At 38.5% G+C, this 27,663-nt stretch overlaps 1 protein-coding gene and 1 long non-coding RNA gene across 2 annotated transcripts in view; one reads left to right on the top strand and one right to left on the bottom strand.

The window, feature by feature from the left end:
• Positions 1-27,663, top strand: part of CNTNAP2 (contactin associated protein 2) — a 1,579,711-nt gene that overhangs the window by 278,438 nt on the left and 1,273,610 nt on the right. The window lies entirely within an intron of this gene.
• Positions 624-19,601, bottom strand: LOC102498261 (uncharacterized). Its single transcript, XR_333186.1, has 3 exons — positions 19,518-19,601; positions 3,818-3,867; positions 624-768 (listed from the first exon to the last, which is right to left on the bottom strand). It is a non-coding gene; the product is annotated as an uncharacterized LOC102498261 (long non-coding RNA).

The raw sequence follows: 27,663 nt of genomic DNA, 5'->3' as shown, positions 1-27,663 counted from the left end.
ATGTTGTGTCTGGTAGCAATACCCTATCATCATCATCTGACCAATCTTTTTATCTTCCAAGATTCAGTGGAGATCCAACCTTCTACAAGAAGACTTCCCTAAATAATCTGAATGAGTCCCTTTTTTTTTTCTTTCTCCCATTACATCATGTGACTATTTCCAGTAGAATATATTTCAAAAGATTCAGAAATAGACTGTAAGCTACTGGGAAGTGGAGGAAAAACTGTCATCTCTTTCATGAATGGCATTCTGTTAGACAGCAGACTCCCTGTATGCACTAAATGTTTGCTGAAGTGAATTGATATCAGATGCAAATGATACAGATGTAATTTATTCCCTTGGTGAAAATTGATTATTATTTGAGTTTGTATAGATTATTTTATTGGTTGAATAGAGTATGATTCTATTGCATCATATTAACTGGTGCTCTAGGGGCATACACAATGTTGAAATAATTGCTAAACTGATTATATTAATAGATGTTCCAGCAGAGCCACACAAAGAAAATAGCTCAGTGTTTCTTTCTCTCATTTCAGTATTTCTAGAGTTTGTATTATTTCTACGTGAGGTTATTTTAGGCCCAGCTGTGGAAGCATGAACCTGCAGATGCTGTTACCCAGGAGGCTGCGGCCACATGGAAGGCTGGGGCTCAATATCTGGGCCACCTTCCCCCTCAAGGAAGAGAAGAAGCCAAATGGGGTGATGCACACAGGGGATCCAGCCACTTGGAGGCTGAGGCAGGAGAGTCCAGACACAGCAAGACCCTGTCTGAAAGAAAAGTTATTTTAAACCACAGTTTCCTGAGTATGCTTCCATGGTTACATATAAATGGTTTATCATCAGAAGGAAAAATAATATAATTTATTAATTTATTTGTGCTTTGTAACCAGTGATAAAAAGCCCTGCAAGGCTGACACACATGGGATAGTTCTGAATTCACATCTGAGTCCCATACCTCCCTGTATATGCCAGGAGTATGCACGGCCAGATGCAGGGCTGGCTGAGGCTGGAGTGGGTCCCAGCAGGAAGACTCGTTGGGAGGCTGTCCTTCCATCTCTCTGTCTCTTGTTTATGGGAGAAATAAATAAACTTTTCTTTAAATGTAAATCAATATAAAAATAGATTTAATAGCTATCAATGGCATATTACTCAGAGACACTCAAAATTATCATGATAGTATATAGCGTACATAAGACATACTGTGGTCTTAAGTTTTCAGATAATTAGATAAAAAATAAATTTGTATGTTGTAATCAAATATGTTATTCCCATTAAGAGAAACAGAACTTAGATTAGATTCAAACACAGGCGGTATTATTTAGCTTTTTTTAAAAAAGAGATTTTTGCTGTGGCGCATGTGTACTCGCTGGAGAGACAGACAGAAAGCAAGAAATCCCTCCCCGAGGTGGGTGACCGCACCACGAGCCATTCTCCTTTTCTTCTCTCAGTACCTTGAGCGCACACACACCTGGCATGAATTTTAAGCCAACAGGTCTGGGACTCGAACTGTGGTAAACGGGATTCCAACAACATAAGCATTATGTCACCTGCTGCTCCCTACTTAACCCTTTTTAAAAGTAGTTTGTCTTGGGGACTGAAATTGTTATATTTTGTAAATAGAAAAACTCTATATATCTAATGTCACTCACCTTGGTGGTAAGATGTATCAACTGATAAATCATCCTTCCAGCTGCCTGATCTGTGTGAGATAGTGAAAAATACACAGGATCATTTGTGGTGTAGTCTTATTTCAGTAATATCAGTTTAATGGGGTAGGTATTAAAAGATAATAAGGCCTTGGGGCCAGCAGATGGTGTAGCAGTTATGTCACTGGACTCCCACATGGCCAACCACGGTTTGAGTCCCAGACATGGTGGCCTGAAAATCCTGTCGGGTACATGTGTGTGTGTGTGTGTACCCAAGACCCTGGGAGGAGAATGAAAGAGAAGGGATTGCAGTATGGCTTTCCCCCTGGGGGGGAGGGTGATTTCTCACTTTCCCTCTTACTGTCTTCGTCTTTCTTTGGCGAGTGCACATGCCTTGTGGCAAAAACCTCTTTAAAAAAAAAAAAAAGGATAATGAGGTCTTGTCATTTGATATCAAAAAAAAAGAAAAGAACTGGGTTCACTCTAGAAGGAGATTTATTTGTTTCTTTCCACAGTGCAAGAGAATTACAACAAGGGGTTAAGGACTGAGCAAAGGCATCTGAATTCAATCTGCAAACTGAAGTTCCATATGGTGGTGCGATGTATTTGTCGTTTTCATTGGCTCACTGTCACAACTTCCTGCCTCAGCCTATAAGGCTGGTACTAAACTGAGCTGGAATTTTCCCTTTTTCTGCTGGGTTTGAGAGCTGCTATTTGTCTGATTATATTAATCTCAACCTTGATATTTAATAGGGAGAGTGTTTATCCTTAAAAGGCTCTGGACTCACTAGCATATATGTTCACAGAGGGAATATATACATCAGAAACAGAATTCCAGAAGCTTCATTAATTTCTTTTAATCTTTATAAAAAATGAAAAATATGTAACACAAATACAAGCCCACACAGGAGTCCTGGCATTGTGCTAAAATTTACTTGCATGTAACCTCACCAGTTCCTGTCACTGTTCTATCCTTCAAGTGCCAGGGACCATGCTAGCCCTCTAGATCCATTACAATAAAATTTTACTACAAGTCTGTGAAAAATGGCAGCCACTCTACATTTCCCAGATGAAATAACTGAAGTAAAGAGAAGATAATTTCCCCCTATTCTCACATACAAGGCTAGCACTAAGATTAAAAGCCATGTTTGTATACTCTAAAATCAAACTCATTCCATATTCTTTCCAATATAGGGGGTAGGGGTGGAAGAAAAAATAGCTAAGGATCAGAATAAAGTACCCAGAGGAATCCAAAGCTATGTCCCCCATTGGCTAAGAACAAGACCCTGTCTGAAAGAAAAGTTATTTTAAACCACAGTTTCCTGAGTATGCTTCCATGGTTACATATAAATGGTTTATCATCAGAAGGAAAAATAATATAATTTATTAATTTATTTGTGCTTTGTAACCAGTGATAAAAAGCCCTGCAAGGCTGACACACATGGGATAGTTCTGAATTCACATCTGAGTCCCATACCTCCCTGTATATGCCAGGAGTATGCACGGCCAGATGCAGGGCTGGCTGAGGCTGGAGTGGGTCCCAGCAGGAAGACTCGTTGGGAGGCTGTCCTTCCATCTCTCTGTCTCTTGTTTATGGGAGAAATAAATAAACTTTTCTTTAAATGTAAATCAATATAAAAATAGATTTAATAGCTATCAATGGCATATTACTCAGAGACACTCAAAATTATCATGATAGTATATAGCGTACATAAGACATACTGTGGTCTTAAGTTTTCAGATAATTAGATAAAAAATAAATTTGTATGTTGTAATCAAATATGTTATTCCCATTAAGAGAAACAGAACTTAGATTAGATTCAAACACAGGCGGTATTATTTAGCTTTTTTTAAAAAAGAGATTTTTGCTGTGGCGCATGTGTACTCGCTGGAGAGACAGACAGAAAGCAAGAAATCCCTCCCCGAGGTGGGTGACCGCACCACGAGCCATTCTCCTTTTCTTCTCTCAGTACCTTGAGCGCACACACACCTGGCATGAATTTTAAGCCAACAGGTCTGGGACTCGAACTGTGGTAAACGGGATTCCAACAACATAAGCATTATGTCACCTGCTGCTCCCTACTTAACTCTTTTTAAAAGTAGTTTGTCTTGGGGACTGAAATTGTTATATTTTGTAAATAGAAAAACTCTATATATCTAATGTCACTCACCTTGGTGGTAAGATGTATCAACTGATAAATCATCCTTCCAGCTGCCTGATCTGTGTGAGATAGTGAAAAATACACAGGATCATTTGTGGTGTAGTCTTATTTCAGTAATATCAGTTTAATGGGGTAGGTATTAAAAGATAATAAGGCCTTGGGGCCAGCAGATGGTGTAGCAGTTATGTCACTGGACTCCCACATGGCCAACCACGGTTTGAGTCCCAGACATGGTGGCCTGAAAATCCTGTCGGGTACATGTGTGTGTGTGTGTGTACCCAAGACCCTGGGAGGAGAATGAAAGAGAAGGGATTGCAGTATGGCTTTCCCCCTGGGGGGGAGGGTGATTTCTCACTTTCCCTCTTACTGTCTTCGTCTTTCTTTGGCGAGTGCACATGCCTTGTGGCAAAAACCTCTTTAAAAAAAAAAAAAAGGATAATGAGGTCTTGTCATTTGATATCAAAAAAAAAGTCCACTACTCAGTGGTCTCATTCCTAGCTCAACATCTGAGGCTGACATTTGAACTGGAAAAAAGTAAATGGAAAGTGTGAAAAATGTCATTTTTCATTTTTTATGTGTATAAGAATGTATGTGATCAGCAATGATTGATAATTGTTTTTTGTGACCAGCAGATGGCGTAATGGCTATGTCAGGAGATTTAGATTGCACTCATTAAAGGTTAGCAAGCAAATAAACACAACTCAATCTCTCATGGTATTTTAGTGAAAAAATACAGTCGACCGTGTATTTTCAAGTCCCAGACCCGATGGCTTAAACTCATGCCAGGCACTTGTGCGTGCATGCCCAAGATCCCGAGAGGAGAATGAAAGAGAAGGGATTGTGGTGTGGCCATCCCTCCTGGGGGTGATTTCTCGCTTTCTGTCTCTCTCTGTCTTTCTAGCGTGCCCTATCACACAAATCTCTTAATTTTTTTTTTTCCAATACAGTTTGTTTACTTGGAAGATAGTTACTATTGACTCTGTTCAATGAGAAAACATGGTGAACATGAGTTGCTACTTAGGTCCAAATGGTTACAAATGGCAACAAGGTCATATGTTGGAGAACTACTCGGTATGCCTGATTTAGTCTGGGATTCATATCCAGTTACTTACTACAAGATCTAAATTTAAATATACGCTCTAGTACTTTCAAAGTTAAGTTGACATATGAAATCAACAGGGTTGATTAAATAATAGGAAACTTAAATTACCAGTAGACAATAATGTAAGATTAATTAAACCCATGTTTGCAGTTCCAAATTATAAATAATGATATACTTCTATTGTGGAATAGAGGGGATATGATTTTTATTGTACACATTAGTCCAAAATTATTTTCATGAAATAATTTTCTAGGAGATGTAAACCTATTAAAACAAAAGTATACACAGACATTATGGTAATTGACTGAAGATGAGAATAAAATAATGAAAGAGAACTATGCTTCAGCATGTTTCATAAATAAGATATTTTGATTAATACAAAGGGGAGCTATGTGTGTACTCTACAAGACCCTTAAAGCTGGAAAGTTCCCAAGAGACCTTCCAGCTCAATCCCTTATTTTACTAATGAGGAAACCAAAACCCACAGGGCTATGGTATTTGCATAAGTGAGTTAATTGCAGACCTAGAAATCCTGCCTAACAATCCAGAATGTAGATTCTTCTCTGAGAGCTGATACACATTCTTTCTTCTGGTTAATTCTTTTCTCCTTCCCTACCCACAAGGCCCTCCTATAGTTATCGTGGTGGCCCACAGAATGTATTATTTTGTAGGTTATAATGACTTTAAAAATTGTCTAGCACAACAATTTTCACTATTAGATCATAGAAAAGGAGATATTCAGCAAGAAAAATATCTCAATAGTATTGCACGTTCCACATGTTGAATAGAAAAGTTTCAATGAGTGGTCTTCAGATTGCGCTCATCAAAGGTTAGCGTGCAAATAAACACAACTCGGTCTCTCACAGTATCTTGGTGCAAAAAGTTTATCAATCTCAGTACATCTCCTCAGGTCTTCTTTCCTCCTGAGATCTTGTAGCTACCTTTATGCATAAGATAATCCTTATTTATGTCAGGTGATTTCAAAGAGTGTTAAAGTCTGAGTTACAGTTATACGGTTCATCAGCATTTCACTTAAACCCCTGTTTAATGTGAGAGAAGATGTAAAATTTAAAACACTGCAAATATATAAGATATTCTTTTATTAGCTTTATTCTTGAGTTGTTAGTCTTAATTATCACCTATTTAATTTAGCTTAGCTAGGAAGAGAAGAACAAATATTTAAGATGGCAGTTATCACCCTTATGAATTAAAAGCAACAATATAATAACTAGTTAGTATGCTGACTTTCAAAGTTTCAAGCGATCTAAATGACTTGAATTAGAAATTAGTCATTTAAAACATTAAATAACTTTATTCATAGTAGAATAATATCAAATCTTTTGTAATTAGGCTTGAAAAGAATTACCACAATGTTCTTAAGTATATTTTTTGCATTTCTACATGGAATGTATTTTCTCATGAATAGTCTCATATTAGTCTTTCCAGCCTTTCATGCTTGTTTTGGAAGAAAGAAGGCAAGTGACCTGAAGCAATTTCTTTGTAAAAATTCTGAATAGTAGTGTATGCCCAAGTATCCCCAAAATCCTAGAATTGAAGTCATTATCTGTGGAATGTATTGAGCAGGATGTTTTAGGTTGCTTGTGTTAAACACATTCAGGGTCTGGGGACCAGCAGTTAGCGTAATGGCTATGTCGCAGGACTCCCACGTAGTTGACTGCGGTTAGGGTCCCGGACCCGGTGGCTTAAAACTCACGCCGAGCGCGTGTGCGTGCGTGCCCAAGATTCCAAGAGGAGAATGGAAGAGAAGGGATTGCAGTGTGGCCATCCCCCTTGGGGGGTGATTTCTCGCTTTCTGTCTCTATGTCTGTCTCTGTCTGTCTGGCAAGCGCAGGCGCCCTATAGCAAAATCCTCTCCAAAAAAAAAAAAGAAGAAGAAAAGAAAAAGAAAACACATTTAGCGTCTGGATTCACCATCATGGCTGCCTGGAAAACAACTTATAAGCCAGGTGACCACTGAGCCATTCATTGGAGGTACTTCTCATCTAAATGCTTCAGTGTGAGGTGATAAACTGCCTATTTATTAGAGACCTTCCTTTAGAACCCCAGGCCAGAATGCTCATCCAAAGCAGGAACTACGCGTGTGTACTGGCCCTCCCCTGCTTTGCTTGTCCCTGTATTTTAACCACTTCCAGTTTACTCTATTGGTGAGGGAGATTCTCGCCCTGGGTTATGGGGATGGCCAACACTTGGCACATGACAGGGCAGAGGAGACCAGCAGCTGTGTATTGCCAAATGAACTCACAGCCTTGAGGGGGAAGATGCCCTACACCTTGCATGGTCATGTTGGGGTGCACTTGGAAACAGAGAGAGGGACCAGGACTGTGGGAGGCAGGCTGTGTACCTCAGCTCCAAGAGGAGGATATCATTGGCTTGTATGACAGTTTTGCAGGGCGTCAGGGAACCGAAGTCAGAAGCCCACTACTCAGGGACCAGTGGGAACTGAGTCTGGTGCCTGACAGGGGAAGGTGTTGTATTACCTCCTTATCCCCTTATCTGGGGGGCAGGGTAGGAGGGGAGCTGGCAGGTAGCCATTTGAGAGCCTCTTGGCTTTTCTCAGGTGTCTGTGCACACATGACACCAGGCCTTGCTTTTAGGCCTCATACCACAGCCTACTGATTTCTTGTTTCTTGAAATTACTGGTAACTTTAGGCTCTAGAGAAGAGATTTGATTTGTGTAAATCTGACTCGACAAACTGATCCTAGTGTCATTATACAGTTTGCATTAATTTCTAACTTCAGTAAAATCAAAAATATGCAAAAACTCCTTGAGGCCAGCAGGTAGTTCGGTGATTAAGGGGCTGGGCTCTCACATGGTGGACAATAGTTCACATCCCAGACCTGATGGCTTGAAAAGCCTACCTGGTGTGTGTGGCCAAAATCCTGAAAGGAGAATGGAGGAGAAGGGATCACAGTGTGGCCATCTCCTCAGGGGACGATTATTCACTTTTTCTCTCACTGCCTCTCTTTCTCTCTCCAGTGAGTGCACGTGCCCTATGGCAAAAAAATTTCATTTCTTTTTAAAATAAGAAAAATGTAAAATTAACCAAAGGAAAGTATATATTTAAATTGATCCTAGTTTAAAATAAATTATATAACTAATGACAAAGGAAATATTTTGTAGTTAATCAAGCTTATAGTAAAAATGTTCAGAAAAAAAATTGTATGATATTCCTGAAGTAACACATACAAAGATGAAAACTCCCAGGGTCATTTTTCTTTGCAATATTTATGCTGACTGGGTGATGCAGTAGTGATTCCACCTTCTGTACATCACAAAAGATGTATCTGTAGGCATAATTTCATAACCACAACTATCTGTTTTAATATAAAAATCTAGGGGTCTCTCAATATGCAGGATATACTTTTTGTATACAACAGGTACTAATATAAAAATTAAACAAATATTGAGTCAGTTCTTAAAATGTGTCCATTTTCTTCGTAGTGCCTAAAACATAAAGAACCAATTTCCAGGAGGCACTTAACCACCGTCTCTACCAACAGTTTTACCTGAGGGTCAGTTCTGTCCCTCAGGAGGGCGACATTTGGCAGCATCTGTAAGGTCTGGTTTCACAACTGGGAGAGGCAGAACTTACAATTAGCATGCAGTGGGTGGGGCCCAGGGGTGCTGCTACGGGGTCTGCAAAACTCCTTCATGATAAAGAATTATCTGACCCAAACATCAACAGTGTCAAGGATGACAACCTTTAATCTGTATTAATATTCACCTTGGTCAAAGAATAAAATATGATCTGTTTCAAAATATTCATCCACTTCTATTTTAGAAAGAAGATGTAAGAACAAGAAAAAATATAGAAAAAAAGAGGATAAATGACATAAGTTATATGAAACTATGTATAAAACAGAAATAATCTTTTTTCCTTTACTCTCTTCCTGGAATTTTGGGTATTAAATGTACATGTGGTTTTCAAGCCACCAGGTTTGGGACTTGAACAACTGTCAGCCATGTGGAGGTTCAGTGCCTTAACCACCACACCACCTCTGGTCCCACATTTTCCTTATTGTTAGCTCAAGTTTGGAACTGTTATAGTCTGTTTTTATGTTGCTAAGAGAAATATCTGAAACTGAGTAATTTATAAACAGAATAGAGTCAGGACCAGCAGATGGTATAGTGGTTATGCTGCTGGACTCCCACATAGTCAACCACAGTTCAATTCCTGGACCTGGTGACTTAAAATTCATGCCAGGCACAGGTGCGTATGTGCCCAATATCCTGAGAAGAAAATGGAGGAGAAAGAATTATGGCGTAGCCATCCCTCCTGGAGGTGATTTCTTGCTTTCTATCTCTCTGGTGAAAATATCTGTCTAAAAAATAAATAAATAAATAAATAAATAAACAAACAAATAAGAAGGTACAGATTTATTTGCCACACTCACAGTTCAGGTAACAGGAAAATGCAAAAGCACCACAAAGTAGCAGAAGGCAGAACTTTGAAATAAGCAGTCGGTGGTCCGTATGCGTGTGGACTCCTCTTCCTCTGCTGAGGTGATCTCATCCCTTTGTTTATAAATCCATGAGAACTCAAACCTGGAGGCCCTTCCCTAATAGCATTATCATACTCAAAGGCCCCACCATGGAGCACCATGGAGGAATTCAGTGTTCATTTAATACACTCATGATACAATCAATACAATCAAATTCCAACATGTGAATTTCTGGGGAACATTCTGTCATCACCCACTAAGACCAGATTCCAAAACCTAAACCATGGGAGACAAACCATTGTCAGTATAAGGTCGACTTGATCTTCTACACAGTTCAGGCTGAGGATTATGTATGCAGTTATTTCTGTGCTTTACACTTAGACCAATGGGCAGTTAAACACAATAGAAATTTTATAGAATATACTTTGTTATTTGATTAAAAATTCATATTGGTCTCATATGCTACATTCATATTTGAGAAACATTAACCTTAATGTGTATCACAAAAGCTTATGTTTTCTAAACACAACGAGCAAGTAAGTAATAAAATAGAAGCTTTTTCCTTCTTAATTTCTTCTTCAAAGGACTTTATACCTGCTAATGAGGAAGGAAGAGGTGTTAGTTTTAACTTTTTTTACTTTTTAATTTTTTTGGAGAACTTTTTGCTATAGGGCAGGTGCGCTCTCCAGAAAGACAGAGATAGACAGAGGGATAGAAAGTGAGAAATCACCCTCCAGGGGGGATGGCCACACCACAATCCCTTCCATTCTCCTCTCAGGATCTTGGTTGCACATGCACACGTGCCCGGCATGAGTTTAAGCCACCAAGTCTGGAATTCAAACTGTGGTTGACTACATGGGAGTTCAGCAACAGCCATTACGCCAACTGCTGGTCCCTTTTTTTCTTTTTGACATTTTTTACTTTTAATAATACTTTCATGACCATAGAACACCACATGACACGACAAGGCATGGTGAATGTGCTCAGGAATCCCCATCAGAACTTGCCACACCATGTAAATTCTGTACCCTCTTGCTCCTCCCTGCCTCGTACAGGTATAGGAAGAAATGGAATGATGCAAGTGATTGCTCTTCAGGTTATAAGGGTAAAGTTACCCTTTTATCTTAATTGTGTTTATTCAGAGGCATATGCAGTAGGATATAAAAGGTAGATAATTTTTTTAGAGGTTTTTTTTTTTTTTTTTTTTTTTTTTTGTTTTTCTTTCTTTTTTGAGAGAGAGATTTTTGCTATAGGGCATGTGTGCTCACCAGAAAGACAGACAGAAAGAGAGAGAGAGAGAGACAGAAGTGAGAAATCACCCCCCAGGAGGGATGGCCACACCACAATTCCTTTTCCTTCCATTCCCATCTCGGGATCTTGGGCACGCATCCACATGTGCCCTGACGTGAGGTTAAGCCACTGGGTCTGAAACTCAAACAGCGGTTAACTATATGGGAATCCAGCGACATAGCCATTACACCAACTCCTGGTCCCAAAGGTAGAGAATATTAAATGTTAAAATATATTTTATGTAAAGTTACAACAATTGCTTTGGTGGTTGAGACCATTCCTTCGGTTAACTGATGTTTTTATTGCTTTTAAATTCGACTGACCAAATCAAGAAAGTGTTCAGATAACTCTAGGCATATGAATAGAATCTAATTAAGATGATTCAGTTACTTAGTAATAGTCTTGACCACAAAAACTGGAGGGGTTGATTGTATCACAATTATTTTCCCCAATTTTTTCTTCTTTTTTTTTTTTTTTTTTTGCCTTTTTGCAAGTCAAGAAAATAAATGTTCCTGATTGTGGTCACATTTCTACCTGTATACTGGTATTGCATTTCAAAATTAAATACATTACTATTCCCATGCTTGTTGCTCAGTTAAGAAAATAGTTATTTGGTAACTAAGTTACCATTTGTTAGATTAATTATCACTAGTTTGAATCAGAAATGTATATGCTTGGAAATATTAGAACTAGAAGCTGATTTAATATTGTTTCTTTTTTTTTTCTGTGTCTGGGTTATGTATAGTATGCTCTTACAACAATGCTGAAAAATAGGCTGCTATAGCACTATTTTGCAAACACAAATACAAAATTGAAAGAGTTATTTACCCTCATATCAAGTAACAAGAATTTAACCTTTGATCTTTCCACCTAAGTTACCTCTAAAGGCAGCATAAAATCAGAGCATAACAGATTCATAGTAAAGTGGGTTATACTAAATAATATCATTATTGTTACTGTAATTATAATATCCAGCATTTACTCCATATTGATTATGTATCAGATATTGTGGCAAGTGCCTTATTTAAACCTCATGTTCCTCATACTACTGCTTGTGAACTATGATCTCCAATTTACCAATAGAGAACTGAAGATGACATAAATCCGTTTATTCATTCGACAAGTGAGTATAAAAATCAGGGCAATGATGTTTTGTTTGTTTATTGGCTGGTTATTAATATATAAAATGCTTCTAAGATAACAACGGGAAGGTAAAAATTTCTCTGTGCTTGACAGGAGTGCAATGTAGCTAAGTTAAAATTCCTCTTAAAAATCATGAGTTGAAAGTTGTGACAAAAATAAAGGGAAGTGATTGAATAACCTGTTAAATGACCATTACAAATTACTTCAAAAAATTTTAATGACAACATAAAATACTGACAATATATTTTAGGTGACGAAAAACATTTTATAAAATTGTTCATATGGAGTAATATGTCTTCGTGGTTTAGTTTAAAAAAGTGTAAAATACGCATAAAAATACTAAGCATATATATATTTAAGATGTGGGATTTTGCATAACTTTCCTTTTTTCCATCCTTTTCTGCATTACCAATATTCTTTAACTATATTAATACTCAAAAATTACTAAAATCACAGAAAGACAAATACTGCATGATTCCACTTATATCAGGTATCTATAACAGTAGGACTCATAGAATCGGAGAGTGAAATGGCAGTTCTGAGGGGAGAAGGAGGTGAAAATGGGAAGTCACTAATCAACTGGCACACATTGTCAGTTTAGCAAGACGAATAAGCTCTCAGGGTCACTACAGTGCACCTATAGTCAACGGTAATATGTTGAACACATAAATGTGTGTTGAGACGGCAGATTTTATGAGTTCTAATCTCACTAGTTTTTTTTAATGTCATTAGTGTGCAGTATAAAAAATGAAAATATGTTATTTGCTTTTGAAAAAGAATATAGATTTCAAATGTAGGTAAGATATGAACCTCAGTTTGCATGCAGATTCAGATGTGCAGGTGAGTTCTCATCCCTGTATTTATCAGCAATTTGAATTTTAAGCTCCCATCTTGCTTTTCTTTTGGGAAGGTGAATCTGTGACTCTGTTCGTCTTGGTAGCCATTCCACTTTAGGGTTTTTATTGTGTCATGCTGTGTACACAGCAATCTGTGCACAGATGGTTCTGGTACTTCCTGTGTTCTTTCCCCCACCCCACTGCCCGACCAAGCTCAGAGATTCTGCTGCTGTGCTAGGTCATCTTGGGAACATGAGCCGCTTAGAAACCTATTCATGGTCAACCTATAAATGATTATTCCCAAAGAACAACCAGTGATTGTATTGGGAAGAAAATATAAAGTCAGCTGAATAAACTAGTCTACTTAGTGTTCATATGCTAATATTATAATGAAAAGACAGTACTTTATGATAATGCATGACATTAATGCCATCAAAAGTACCTAAAATTCACTATTTAAATGTCATATGAAAAGCAGTGTAACAGCTCTATGTGATGGATAAGTCACAATTGATGTCTGTTTGGATATTGTGTAGAAAGCTTAGGATAGTGATAATTACAAATGCTTAGGATAGTGATAATTACAAGAGTACACATATTGTTCATAAGGAGGAAACAATATAAAAACACATATTATTTAGATCAGAAAGGATAAAAAGCACATTTTAAACAAAATTTACTTTTTTCCTACTTTCTCCGGAAAATAGCAATTTTCAAAATAAGTAATTTGTGTTTTCATCAATCTCTAATAAAGCCATGAGCAATCTGGTATGTCATAGACATACTTGAAATTCACTTGCAAAAATTTGCCTCACAGTATCACTTCTTAGGTTTGAACAGGATCCACATGCCTAGGGATTATTGCTGTTAACCCTATTTTAAAGTGTAGCATTATTCTTAATGATAAGTGATACGATATTACAAAAAGGGATGGCTGGAGTTAAAATGCAAAGTAAATGCCACATTTATTTAATGGGTGATTTCAGATGCCTGCTTAAGCTTCCCAAATCTCCATATCTACCTTCTCACTATGGAAGTCGTAATGCTTACTCCATAGATCTGTCATGGGGATTAGATGAGATAATAAATGTAAGATGCTTAACACAATAGCTGGCTTAAGGTAAGCACTCATAAATACTAGCCATTATTATTGTTGTTGCTGTTTTTCACACTTCCTAGTTCTTCCCTTTGGTAGCACATAGGATTGCTTAGAAACTACTTCTTTTTATTTGTTTCCTATATTCTCAGCTCTGAGATGAATTTTATTATCTAGCATCTGTTCTTAACCTCACAAGAAAACATGTCTTAAACATTAATTAAGCCTCAAAAGTGAGGTCTTGATGCTTACAGAGTAATTATAATTTTCTAGAAAGAATTACTCTCAGATCAAAATATAATTTCCCATACTCAGAAAACAGATTCTAGTAACAAGAACTGCAGGAGACAGGAAAGGCTTAGAGGTGGTGAGCTTCTTGGGTATTATCTCATCCGTCCCTGAGTCTGAAGATGAAGAACTTAGCTCTTCCTGAAAGAGATTAAAGTCTCTTCTAAGACCACCATGAGGAACCAGTAGCAGAACCATATGAAATCTGATTTTAGTATTTAGTCCAATACTCTTCTGGGCTGTGACATAAAATGTAATATCCATGCATTAATTTCTATAGAAGTCAATCAATGAGTGGAAGTGTAGCCTAAGCCTTCTGCCTTCCACACAGTACATATTCTTGAAATGATTTTGATAGCATGAATCTGTGTTTTCTTTATGAAATATGTAAAATTAGTTTGTTGGTAAGAAATAACCAATGACTCAGCAATTTAGACTGAAAGATAATTATGCAACAACAGATATGGGAGAGCCTGGGACTCCTTTATAAACATGGAAATCTAGTTGACACATAGCTAAGGGAGAGGAGCTCATGAAAACCTCAATTTTTCTGAAAAATAAAATGAGTTGCTAGAAGCCAGATATAACTATGAAGAGATATTGGGCACAGAGAAAGAAAGAGCGTTCATCATTAAGCTATTTTTAAGTAATAAATAAATTAATATGAAGGTTGAAAAGGCAATAATTGTACTGTTAGACATAAGAAATTAAAAATAGGTATTTTGTAAACTTAGCGAATAGATGCCATCAAATGATTATATGAATCACACATATCAAGTCCCAGGTTTGATTTCTCAAAATTTCACCTTAACATCCTAAGAGAGTAAGGATATTTGAGTTGGCCAAGAATTACGATAACTTTTGAGAAAGATGAAAAGAGAGAAATGAGAGATAGAAAGAAATAGAGAACGGTCAGTACAAAATGTCTGTCTGTTAATAGTGCTGTTGTCGATCTTTAACAAAATTCCTTTAGTGGTTTCTAAGTATAGTACTTAAGCCTTTGGAAATCACATGTTCAAAAATAAGTACTAATATTGTCCATGTTCAAATGATTATGTACCATTAGCATGCTATTTAATATATCTTTCTAACTTTGAAGGGTTTTTGGTAGTGATTTGTTGAGTGAACATTAACCAAGGGTTATTAAAATACCATGTTAACTAACTAGCTATATTAGAATTCTCAAGACAAATAGTTCATAAAATTGTTGTACACATTATTATAAAAACCCAAATAAAACCCCAACAAAACAAAAGCCACTTGCTTTGTATATGCCTATGCAGTCCTTATTCTATCTCAAAAACCTGTCCACAAAGCTGTGGGCTGCTTGATCAAAGGGCAGCATCCCAACTGCTAAGCGACGCATCCCAACTGCTAAGCGACATGGAAGACCCCTTTGCCTGGCTGTGTCATTCTCTGGAGATTCCACATGTTCCCTGTAACTTGCTAAGCATTTGTCACTGAAGGTGAACACGGCTTAGATTCACCTGAATGCACACGTGCCACCTTTCCTTCCTGCCATACCGTTTCCCATCTCCTGCCCACAGTTCTTGTATTTAGTTAAAATACAAAATATTTAATCAGAGAGAAGCCTACTAAATGTCAATATAGCTTTAAATAGAGAACTATAAAGAAAGCTCTGCACTGAATGAAAAATGGTTCTTTCTTGGGACCAGCAGTTAGCGTAATGGCTATGTCGCTGGACTCCCACGTAGTCGACCACAGTTCGAGTCCCGGACCCGGTGGCTTAAAACTCACGCCGGGTGTGTGTGCATGGCCAAGATCCCGAGAGAATGGAGGAGAAGGGATTGCGGGGCCATCCACCCTGGGGGGGGGTGATTTCTCACTTTCTGTCTCTTTGTCTCTCTCTGTCTGTCTGGGGAGTGCACGCGCCCTTTAGCAAAAAAAAAAAAAAAAAAAAAACCCTCTTCAAAAAAATGGTTCTTTCTCCCCATCTCTACCAAAGCTATATCTAATAAATCCATTCTTTGAAATTGTTAAAATCTTTACATTTGATTCATTTTATTTCAGTCTAAAATGACAACACTTTTTATAACTAAAGGTCTGTAAATTTCACTTCATTTTGCAAATGTTCTTTGACTCAAACTTATAAAATAAGCAGATTAAAATGTTTAATATATCCTGATGAAAAATTAAATGCTGGGTTCTTGAATGTCTCTACTGTTAAATAAATCTGTTCTATATATTTATTTATATATTTTATAATTTCTTATTTTTATAGAAAATCTTATAGATGAGATTGAATTTTAAGGCACTAATAAAGAGGAAATCTATAATATAGAGCTTTGTTCAGATTCCAGCTTCTCCCTCACAAGCTGTGAAGCCTCAGACAAGCCACTGATCCTTTCTAAACTTAGTTTCTTGTTGTACAGTGAATACTATAATAGTTATTCTTTGGGACCAGCAGTTGGGACCAGCTATGTTGTTGGACTCCTGTGTAGTCAACCACAAATCGAGTCCCAGAACCCGGTGGCTTAAACTCATGCCAGGTGCATGCGCGTGCATGACCAAGATCCCGAGAGGAGAATGGAGAAGAAGGGATTGCGATGTGGCCGTCCCTCCTGGGGGGTGATTTCTCACTTTCTGTCTCTCTGCCTCTGTCTTTCTGGCAAGCTCATGTGCACTATAACAAAAACCTCTCCAAAAAACAAAAACGAAAACAAAAACTTATTCTTTAATATTATTAATTTTCTTTCTTGTTTTAGAAGATTTTTGCTATAGAGCAATGTGCACTTGCCAAAGAGGCAAGAGAGAGATACAGAGAGACATAAAGCGAAAAATCACCTACCCTGGTGGGGGATGGCCATTCCATAATCCCTTCTCCTCCATTCTCCTCCCAGGATTTTGAGCATACGTGCACACACACCCAGTGTGAGTTTTAAGCTACCAGGTCCAGTACTTGAACCATAGTTGACTACACTGGAATCCAGTGATGTAACCATTTCACCATCTGCTGGTCCCAATTTTCTTCCTTCCTTCCTTTCTTTCTTCCTCCCTTTCTCTTTTTTTTTTTTTTTTTTTTTTTTTTTTTTTTTTTTTTTTTTTTTGTGCAGCTACTCACTGCATTGCAAGCCTCCTATCCTGTCCTTCCAAATAACAGGGGTGACAGGCATACACTAACATACTTGACTTTCTAGGGTGGGTCAGGAATCGAACCCAGGCCTTCTATGAGGCCCAAGTCTGCCAAGTAGCAGCATCAACCAGTGCATACTATCATGCCTGAGCCTAATATTGTTAATTATTCATTGAAGACTTTAATAAAAAAAGTCTCACACATAGTACTTTTTAAATAATGGTAGTCATGTGAATCTTTACTAAGGACTATTTTATAAAGTTAAGAGCTATGTTGTAAAAGAATGAAATCAAACTAACTATAGACAAACTTGTGATCTAAGTACAGGTCTGTTAGTTTCAATTTTTCAAGCAACTGATGAAGTGTAATTCCTATATAACATTTAAAATGATCTTTTCCAAGTCTTGTTTAAGCTTCAGGTAATGAAATAAATAGTGGCTATGATTTTTGGTTTCCAACCAGCTCAGTAGGGGCAGACACAGAATCAAATTTATAAATCTATTATGTGACAGATTTTTCTCCTTACATACCATCACTTTCATGCTCAGTTTTCTCCCTACCTTGATTTTTTAAAAAGTTTTTTCTTTCTTCCATGAGTAAGAGACACAGATAAAGAGACAGAGAGACAGGCATGGCCAACGGAGCCTTTATACCATGATCCATCTGCAGTTTCAGTCAACCCTGGGTCGTGGGCACGCACGTTCCCAGTGAGTTCAAGGCGGTCTCTAGACGCACACCCGGAACTTTCCCACACACCTCAGCCTCACAGACATTGCATTGTTGCCGTCCCACCCCCCACCCCAACTTTTTAGGAGGAGTTAATTATGCTTTAGTGTGTCTTCAAGATGACTGTCAATTTCTTATAGACATGAACTTTCTCTTATACATCATTCCCATCCTCTGAACACCCAAAAATGTAAATTGCACAAAGCAAGTACTCATCGCTAACTTAGTTTTTAAGTGGAAATGATTTGAAATATAGTTTTGAATTTACTCAGATATCCGTGGATATAAAAATCATCATTTTTGAAGAAAATAAAGGAGGCAATTTTCTCATAATCTTAATTTGCATGTTTTATACTTCTCAAATTCTACAGCATATAAAGAGGAACAGCAGTTAGATAGGGGGCATATTACGAGTTACGTCAGCGGCGTAACCAGAAGCTTGACATCTGCAAGTGGAGCTCGACGTACAGATACTAGCAGTCAACCAAGATCACACTGACCTATTATTTAAATAGAAAAGAGGGAAAAAAGCAGACTTCTCAATGGTCCATAACGGTTCTGTACACTGAACTAAAGATGTCAGTGGACTTTAACTGTCATCAGATCATCCCCAGTTTGAAGGTTATGTCATTCAGTTCTTTTACCAGCACAGCCGAGATACGGGGAGACTGGAAGTCCCTCACTAGCTGGCCTGACCAGGTTGGGGAAATGCAGGTAATACGGCAGGCAGCTGCTTCTCAGTCACGTGGTCAGTTGAAGTCGCTTACATATGGGCTTCTTTTATTTTAAAGCTGAAAAATGTATCATATTAAAATTTTTTCCCACCTAAGTATGTCTTATACACATTTTTGGCATATCAGATTTTCCTAACTTTTATTTAAACTTTACATCGAAGTCTGTGTTTTCTAAACTCCTTCCTGTGTTCACTCCCAATTAAAGGCTAGTATATGCTGGTGTTCACACATTTTAGTTTTCCTAAGAAACTGAATTCAGATTACACAAACTCAAAACAGAGGGAGAAGAGTCAAGATAAAAAATATTGGCATATATAATTAAATAGGTGCACTTTCCCTAGCATTAATAATGGCAGGTATTTATTTGTTCTTTTATTTAGAAGATCACTTGTTATACTTTGCCCTAGTTCAGGCGACTGTAACAAAGTACTGTAGATTGGTAGCCGATGAAAAACAGGTGTGTATTTTTCACATGAGACTTTTGGAGGCTGGAAGTCTAGCATTAGGATGCCAGACTGGTCAGGGTCTAGTGAGGACCATTTTCCAGGTTGCAGATGGATGGCTTCTTCTTGTAGCTCCCAGGTAATTTCTTTTTCTTTGTTTCTTTTTTTTTTTTTTTTAAGATTTTTTTCCCACAGGGTGTGTGCTCTGGACAGAGTCCTGAGAGTGAAAGTGAGAAATCACCTGCGGGGGCAAGGGGAATGGCCATCCACAATCCCTTCTCCTCCATTCTCCTCCTGAGATTCCGGGAATGTAAAAACTCACTGTTGGTGTGATTTTTCAAAGTCTGAGGTTTTCCAGGACCAGGAGTCAAATTTGCAGTCAGCCATGTGGAAATTCGGGGGCTTAACTACCACGCTACCTGCTGGCCCCCCGGTATCTTCTTATAAGGGCACTAATTCCAACATGAGAACCCCACCCTCATGATTTACTTACTTCCCAAAGGCCCGCCTTCAAATACCATCACACCGGGGATTGATTTCAGGCTATGAATTTTGAGAGGAATACAAACATTCAGGCCATAACTGACTAAATTTATTGGAGGCCAACAACTCTCTATTACCAATACAAATCATGCTGTCATATTATGTCACAATAGTCATACCTGTGACTACCATGGTGTCATAATAGATAATCTGAACTTTTTACTAGAATACAAATCTTGGATCCAACAGGTATTATCTCACTCAGGCAAATTACTTAAATATTTTTAAGAGGTTTTTGCTATAGGGCATGTGCGCTCACCAGAAAGAGAGAGACAGAGAGACAGAAAGTGAGAAATCACCCCCCAGGGGGGATGGCCACGCTGCAATTCCTTCTCCTCCATTCTCCTCTTGGGATCTTGGGCATGCACGCACACGCGCCTGGCGTGAGTTTTAAGCCACTGGGTCCAGGACTTGAACCACAGTCAACTACGTGGGAGTCCAGCGACATAGCCATTATGCTAACTGCTGGTCCCAAATTACTTAAATTTTGAACTTCGCATTCTTCATCCTTTTAACGGAAACTTCCCCTTTGGAAGAAAAAAAGAAAGAAAGAAAGAAGGAAGGAAGGAAGGAAGGAAGGAAGGAAGGAAGGAAGGAAGGAAGGAAAGAAATAATTGCAATGAGCATGAAGTTTCCTCAGCCCAACCCCAAGTCTTCCTATGTTGTCAGCATATGAAGAGTCTTAAAATGCTCATGGAAAATGTGTATTATAGGGAGAAAAATGCATGGATTTCAAAAATATTTTTGCATCAAAGAGAATGCATGGACATTTTGAAGTTCATGGACCTTTTAAAGCCCATTTGCACTTTTTGTTCACTTGTCTTTCCCTTCTATGTCAGTGTACTCTGTGATGGGCAATATATTCCACAGCTGCTGTCTGCTAGAACTTTCTGTGTTGCAGGGTACATTATTCATGTGCATTCTCTAGTTGTGGAGCACTTGAAATGTGGCTAGTGTGACTGGGAAACTAGACTTTAAACTTTATTTAAGTTTCAGTAATTTAAATTTAATCTGAAATAACTGTATTGGGCTGTAGCTACAGTAGCGACAACATAGCTCTAGGCTAATCTCCTGGGTGCAGCTGGGCCTCCTGGAGAACTCTGACAGCCTTGACTACACGGAGTGGTGATCTATCTACAGCTCCAGCATTTGTTTTATTAATGGGAATCTAATTTAAAAAATTATCTGAAAATCTCTTCTTAACTCAAAACAAAATTCACCATTTTTGTTTAATTCAATTCTGTAGGCTTTGTATAGTACTTTAAAGAAAATACATTTTAGGACCTGCAGATGACATAATAAATACGTCACTGGATGCCCACATGGTCGATCATGGTTCAAGTCCTAGACCTGGTGGCTTAAAACTCACACCAGGCATGTCTGTGTGCATGTCCAGAATCCCAAGAGGAGAATGGAAAAGAAATTGTGGTGTGGCCTTCTCTACTGGGGGGTGATTTTTTGCTTTCTGTCTCTCTTTCCCGTGAGTGCACTCATCCTATAGCAAAAATCTCTCTGGAAAACAAAAAACAACAAAACAAAACATTGTGTCTAGTTACAACCAGAGATAGAAATTTGGTATATGCTATAGTCTCTTTTTGTGTGGACATAAGTATCTTGTGAGGGAGAACTAGATTTACCTGAAACAATCATATCAAACGTTGGCAGGAATAAATACAGAAGCAGAAAAAGCACATTGTTGTTTTGGGCAAAATGACCTAGCAGTTCTTCTGTAGCTTAAACATGTACATGGGGGTCTTCAAACAGTTCATAGGAATGGGTCTTATCAAATTTTATAAGGTGCCAGCAGTGGGGTGGTGGTTAGCAGCTGGATTCCTACATGGCCTACCGCAGTTTGATTCCTGGATCCACTAGCTTGAAAATAACACGTGTGTGTGTGTGTGTGTGTGTGTGTGTGTGTGTGTGTGTGCACCCAAAATCCTGAGAGGAGAATGGAGAAAAAGTGATCGCAGTGTGGCCATCTCCTTTGGGGGTGATTTCTCACTTTCTATGTCACTGTCTGTCTCTGTCTCCTGTGAGTACACGTGCCCTGTGGCAAAAACAAATGAACAAATAAGCAAACACTATGCATGGATTTCGTGTTTTTTTTTTTTCCCCCATCAAATTTAATTCATACTTTAATTCCATTATCCATGAGTTTTTTGAAATTCCTTCAAGTGATTTAAGGGGAAAAAGAAAAAAAGCAAACATTTAAGGGACACAAAAATTGAAAAATATCTGTTGATGATAATGTGTATGATGATCTTTAACTGAACTAATATACAGTGTATTCATGCTGGGAAACTTCCTTTTGCATGTTGTAATGATGTACAGTGATTTAATATATAAATAAAATAAAATATAAAAACAAATGTATAAATAAATATCCTGGAAAATGACATATTAACATACCTATCAATAGATCACTATTTGGGAACTCCGAGATTCCCAACTTAAAATGTGTCTAGAAGTTGTGTCAAGGATTCTGAGGCATGCTACAGTAGGACAGCTGATCTGATAGAGAAATCGTTCCATGCTGTGATTGTGGCTTTTGCCTTTTACATAGCCTACCTGTGGTCCTGTCTAAGGTGGAACCCCAGGGAAGTTAACGGCTTTGTGTTTGTCATTAAGCTGGTAGAAGCACATAGCTTTGCCAGGGAAGGAGAAGACAAGGATGCCAGGAATGAGGACTATAAGGGCTTCTTGCTTTTATTTCCTTGTTATGTACAAGCGTATCTGTCAGATAACTTTAGCTCATACAAATTTCTCGTGAATGTACTCATGTTAGGGACTGAAAGACATCGAACGGTGTGAGAAGGATTCTTATTTAGTTGACTTTATATCAGAACACAACAATTTAAAACTAAATGACAGATACCTCTGTTTTCAAAAGAAGCAAAACCAAAGGAAATTCACCCCTGGCAGTGTGTGTGTGTATGTGTGTGTGTGTATGTGTGTGTGTGTGTGTGTGTCCTTAGGCCTGGGTCCTGGGTATTGGCTCGGCCTCTCTGTTCTCCCAGGGCCTCATTATATCTCCCTACATGTCTTCATCTCCCTCTGGAACTCTTGCTCAGCCTCCTCCAGCTGTTCTGCCATAGCCACACTCCTTTCATTTTTCTGTGTAAAACAATTCAACCAGTCTTCTAACGGATGCTCTGGGGCCTGTTGTTTCATCTGCAAATGGCCCATCAAAGTGTTTAGTTAAATTTTCTCCATATGAGAAATTCTCCAGCAATGTTTTTAAAGTATGGATTTTCTTTCTTTCTAGTAAGTAATTAGGTGATGTGGTCAAAGCGATACAGCTAAGAGGTAGGAAGCAGCTCATCCCGAAAGAAGGATGTGTACATTCCCCAGCGTGATGGAAACGGCAGCAGCACTCCCTCACGCCTCGTCTCACAGGTGGGAGGCGCCTCCCCCACCGTACCATCGTATTATGCTTTCATTATCTCTCTGCATGACAGCAGTCCTCAAATACAAAATGAGGGCCTGATAGCAGAAAAAGTTTCATATCAATTTTTGTATCCCCAGGCCCTAGCATGCTGCCTGGCACCTAATTATAGCAATCAATAAATACTTAATAGGGTCATCATTCATTTAATAAATATTTTCTGGCCATATATGAGAAAATGGCATTAAAGTTGAGATCTGTAAAGTGAGTAAGAATGAGACAAGTGACAAAGAATATAAGGGTCGTTAGGGCCAAGGAAGTAGTGTGGAATGAATAAACTAGTGGGTTCATGAATGACTGAAAATACTAGTGTATGGAGTACCAGATAGGGCACTAAATACATTTTGTTTCAGGTTATTTGTAGGCATTCTGGCCATCTCTTTGAACTCTTGTTTGGTCACAATAATATTAATTTATTCAATAAGTTACTGGACCAGCAGGTGGTGTGGAGTTTAAGGTGCTAGATTCTACATGGCCACCTTCGTGGTTTGAGTCCCAGACCTGGCAGCTTGAGAATCATGCAGGACACGTATGTGTACATGCCAAAACCCCTGAGAGGAGGGTGCAGGAGGAGGATTACCACTCCTCTGGGGTGTGTGTGTGTGTGTGTGTGTGTGTGTGTGGAGTGATTTCTCTCTCTCTCTCTCTCTGGCTAGATCATGCCCTATAGGAAAAACTAATAATTAATAATAATGATTATTACCGAGATTGAGGATTTTTCCCATGGTGTCATGGTAAGGAGAGAAATCAGTCCCTGCCTTAGGTTGGGGAATAGGCATTAAGGATCCCCACAATGGAGGTCACCTTACAACTATGCTCTTCTTAGAGACTGGTGGTTCTCTGGGTAACAGATATCAGTGGAAATGTGACTTCAATGGGCACCCAGGAAGAACTTTCACTAGCAAGTCATGGCTGAACTGAGCTTTGTAGTGTTGCTGGGAGCCAGAGTAGGGGTCATGTCCCAGATCGTCAAAAGAACATAGACAAAGCCCAGGCTCACAGAGAGAAGGCTCCTGTGACAGCAGCAAAGAACAGTGATGGTGGTTTATTCAAAATGAGCTGGAGAGTTGGGAGATCTGGCAATAATGGCTGTATAGGCCGTGCTTCTGATTTCAGGTTTTGATTCCATAAGAATCCCAAAGAGGTGCCCTTGAAGCATTTTAAGCCAAGTTTGTGTGCATTGGAGTGAAGACCTGGGGAGTACAGCTCAGTCATAGCTGCTTTGTGGACCCCTTGCTCTGGCTACCGTGGAGGGACGAGTCTAAGAGCTGCAGGATTGGGCTCAGACGCCTGTCAGTGCACCATGGCTGTGGAGGCAGCTCAGACTAGATGCTGGTGGCAGAGTGGGAATAAGGGGAAAGACCTAAGACTATTAGCAGGTAAGATCTTCAGGGCTGGTGTTGAAAGGAATAGAGGTTGTGATGGGACAATGAGATGGGAATGACCCTGAGTGGTCCATCACCCTCACCAGTGACTGGGCAGTACTAAGCACACCAGCAAGAACAAATGCTGAAGAATTAGGGTTGAGGGAGGAATCACAAGTTTGTTTTGTTAAAATGTTGAATTTGAAGGCTTTTCCAGCATGCACAAGGAGTCTTGTGACCAACTGAATGAGAGTCAGGAACTCAGTGTGAATAGAGCAAGTGACAGACTTGTGACTTAGCTACGCCTGGGGGAGGCCACTGAGTCATAGCAGGGTGAGATCATCTATGGAAGGGATACAGCACGGGAAGGGGCAGAGTGTCCAGGACTGATCTGTAGAGCTCTAGAATCAGGTGGCTGAATCATGGAACACAAGTTGCAAAGGAGACAGAGAAAGACTGGCAGAGAGTTGACTGGAATTCAGAAGGATGTGACAAGAAAGCATGGCTGAGAGACAGAAACGGGCACCCGTGACAGATGCCACTAAGAAATCACATACAGTGAGGGCCAGCGGGCTGCCCGTTAAATCAGCACAACTGAAGTCGTTGGTGACCTTGCAGGATCCACTGACGATACGGTGGGAACCGGAAGCAGAGAGATCTGCATGAAGGAGTGTGTGAGCGCTTAGGAGATCGAGTCGAAGTACAGACTGGCATTGACAAATTAAACTTAGCAATCGTGTAAGAGAAAAAAGACCAGACAATTCATTTGCTCTTGTAGATAAGTTTGCTTTTGAAATCACGACGTTAGATTAAATTAGCCTTGTATGGCTCTCCAGAGCATGACAGTTTAGCAGATATTCCATACCATAGAATTTTCTTCATCATGGATTCGCCCTGGATGGAGCACTGAGATAAAACCTAGCCTTTGTTAGTGGCCTCTCCTGAAAACCAACATGTTTCTGTGGAAATCATTCCATTTCCCTCCTTTTGTTGTTTCTAGCAATCTCCTCCTGCATTCCCACTTACCGTCTTCTTTCACGCTTTGATGATGTACTCAGTCCACCTGGACTTTGGGTTGGAAGGGCAAGTAACAGCAGCCTTGTTTCCCTTGCAGATGATGTATTACCTTCGGCTATGACAAATCTTGGCTGCTTTTCTCCTCTCTACGTTGGTGCTGCCTCGGGCTCTTGTATTTCTCACCATCTTCATCTCCATTCAGTGCTTTCCCCTTTCATTCCTGTATTTGTGGTTTTTTAAAAAAATATGTCAACAGTAGTCTTATGCGTGTATTCACATTTCTGCCTGTTCATAATCAAAATCTCTGTCCCTTGCAGAAACTTTGTTTTTTATTCCTTTGTTTCAAATCCCTTCTATGAAAACTTTTATGGTATGAATAAATAGAAATGTACTAGTGTAACAGGGTATGTCAACATACAAATCCAAGTCTAAAAAGATTTGGTCTTTTAAAGAGGTTATGATGGTCCCTTAAAACAAAATTATACCATACCTGGGAGGTTTGTGTTTTGTATTATTTTGTTGTGAACAGGTATCCCTGAAAGTGAGATCGCAGTCAAGAGTTCCCAAAACATCCAGTGTGAGATTTCAAAGCTCAAGCCATTCTAGTAGCTGGATGGACATCTGGTCCTAGGAAACTGTCAAATGCTGTGTGTACAGTAGCGTTACTCTCTCAACAGTGAACACAGACAAGTCTTAAAATAATCCTCCACAATTATGGAACTTCCAAGTTGTCTACAGTGAAAAAAAGTAATACATGGAAATAGAAATCTGCTCATAAATGTTACTGGGTCATTGGAAAAGTCGTAACATATTTTTTTCTATGGTCTTCTATGCAAAAATATTTCATGATTTTTCCAGTGACCCAATATTTTATATATAAGTGCAGGAACAGCAGTTGGCATAATGTCTATGTCAGTGGAGTCCCACGTAGTTGACAGCGGTTTAAGTCCCGGACCCAGTGACTTGAATTCACGCCTGGCATGTGTGTGTGCCTGCCCAAGATCCCGAGAGGAAAATGGAAGAAAAAGGACTGCAGCATGGCCATCTCCCCTGGGGGGTGATTTCTCACTTTCTGTCTCTCTGTCTCTCTCTGTCTTTCTGGAGAGTGCACCTGCCCTATAGCAAAAACCTCTCAAAAAAAAAAAGAAAGAAAGAAAGAAAAGAAAAGAATTGTAATATATAAATGCTCTATTTATGGAAATTTTTACCTGTCTCGTGGGAATACATAATTTGCACGTTTAGCTCAAATAACTGGGTGAGAAGTATGATTATCCTATGATTCCACATGTCAGTTCAACCTAAGGGCTGAGTTTTCTTGACTACTGCATGGCTTCAACTCCCTTTGCTTTTATATACCCACTTATCTAAAACTCTGAAAACGGGCTGCTCATAGCATGAGGTAGGAAGTGTATTATAGTGCATGTCACCTCCTGGCTTAACCCAGCACTAAAGTTCTATCTTAAAATTCTGACCTTTCTTGCTTTCGGGGGACAGTATTTTGAGAATCACTGATCATAGTCATAAAGCATTTCCAACTAGCAATAATAATAATAATGATAATAATATATGAACATACTATAGAGTTTTTAATATGACATAATAATAATAATGATAATAATATATGAACACACAATAGAATTTTTAATATGAATTTATAAGTCATGTTAAACCAAATACTTTTTTAAGTGAAATCACTTGTGACTTTCAAAGTAATTTTAAATCTGCTTTATTCTTATTGGCAAAGTATGTCGTTTTTAATCTTGATAAAACTTTAAAAACTCAAAGACTTATGAATATTATTCCTTGTTAGTTTCTTCTGTCAGTGTAAATACCATTAATATTATGGGTCATGTTAATGAATAATATGCAATATTTAGGCTGTTTATATTTTCTACCTTAATGGAAGTCTGGCTTTAATATCAGAAAGAATAAAAGATTTATAATTCAGAAAAGAAGAAGAAAAAGAAAAACAATGATCAAGGTCAATCTAGCTACTTCTATTGTAGAATAGTTGGTTCTCTTCTAATGGCAGATACGACAAATGTATAGCAATAACCCATCAACTGGCTAATAGGAACATTGCATTTGTTTCCTGAGTTTCTTTAAAGCATTGCAGCTTCTTTTCCTCCATGGATACAATGGCGTTAGAGGCTTCAATTGAATTGCTTAGAAAATATTTTTTCATTTGTTTTTTTTTTAAAGTAACAAAACTAATTTCAATCTGAAAGAAAGGAGTATTTTCTCAACCTTAAAAATTTTTTTCATTGTTT

Source organism: Tupaia chinensis, unplaced genomic scaffold (assembly GCF_000334495.1).
Source record: "Tupaia chinensis unplaced genomic scaffold, TupChi_1.0 Scaffold000010_1, whole genome shotgun sequence".
In the NCBI taxonomy this organism is placed as follows: domain Eukaryota; kingdom Metazoa; phylum Chordata; class Mammalia; order Scandentia; family Tupaiidae; genus Tupaia; species Tupaia belangeri.
The sequence above is the reverse complement of the archived record's forward strand: the minus strand, read 5'-3'. Positions and strand labels throughout refer to the sequence as shown.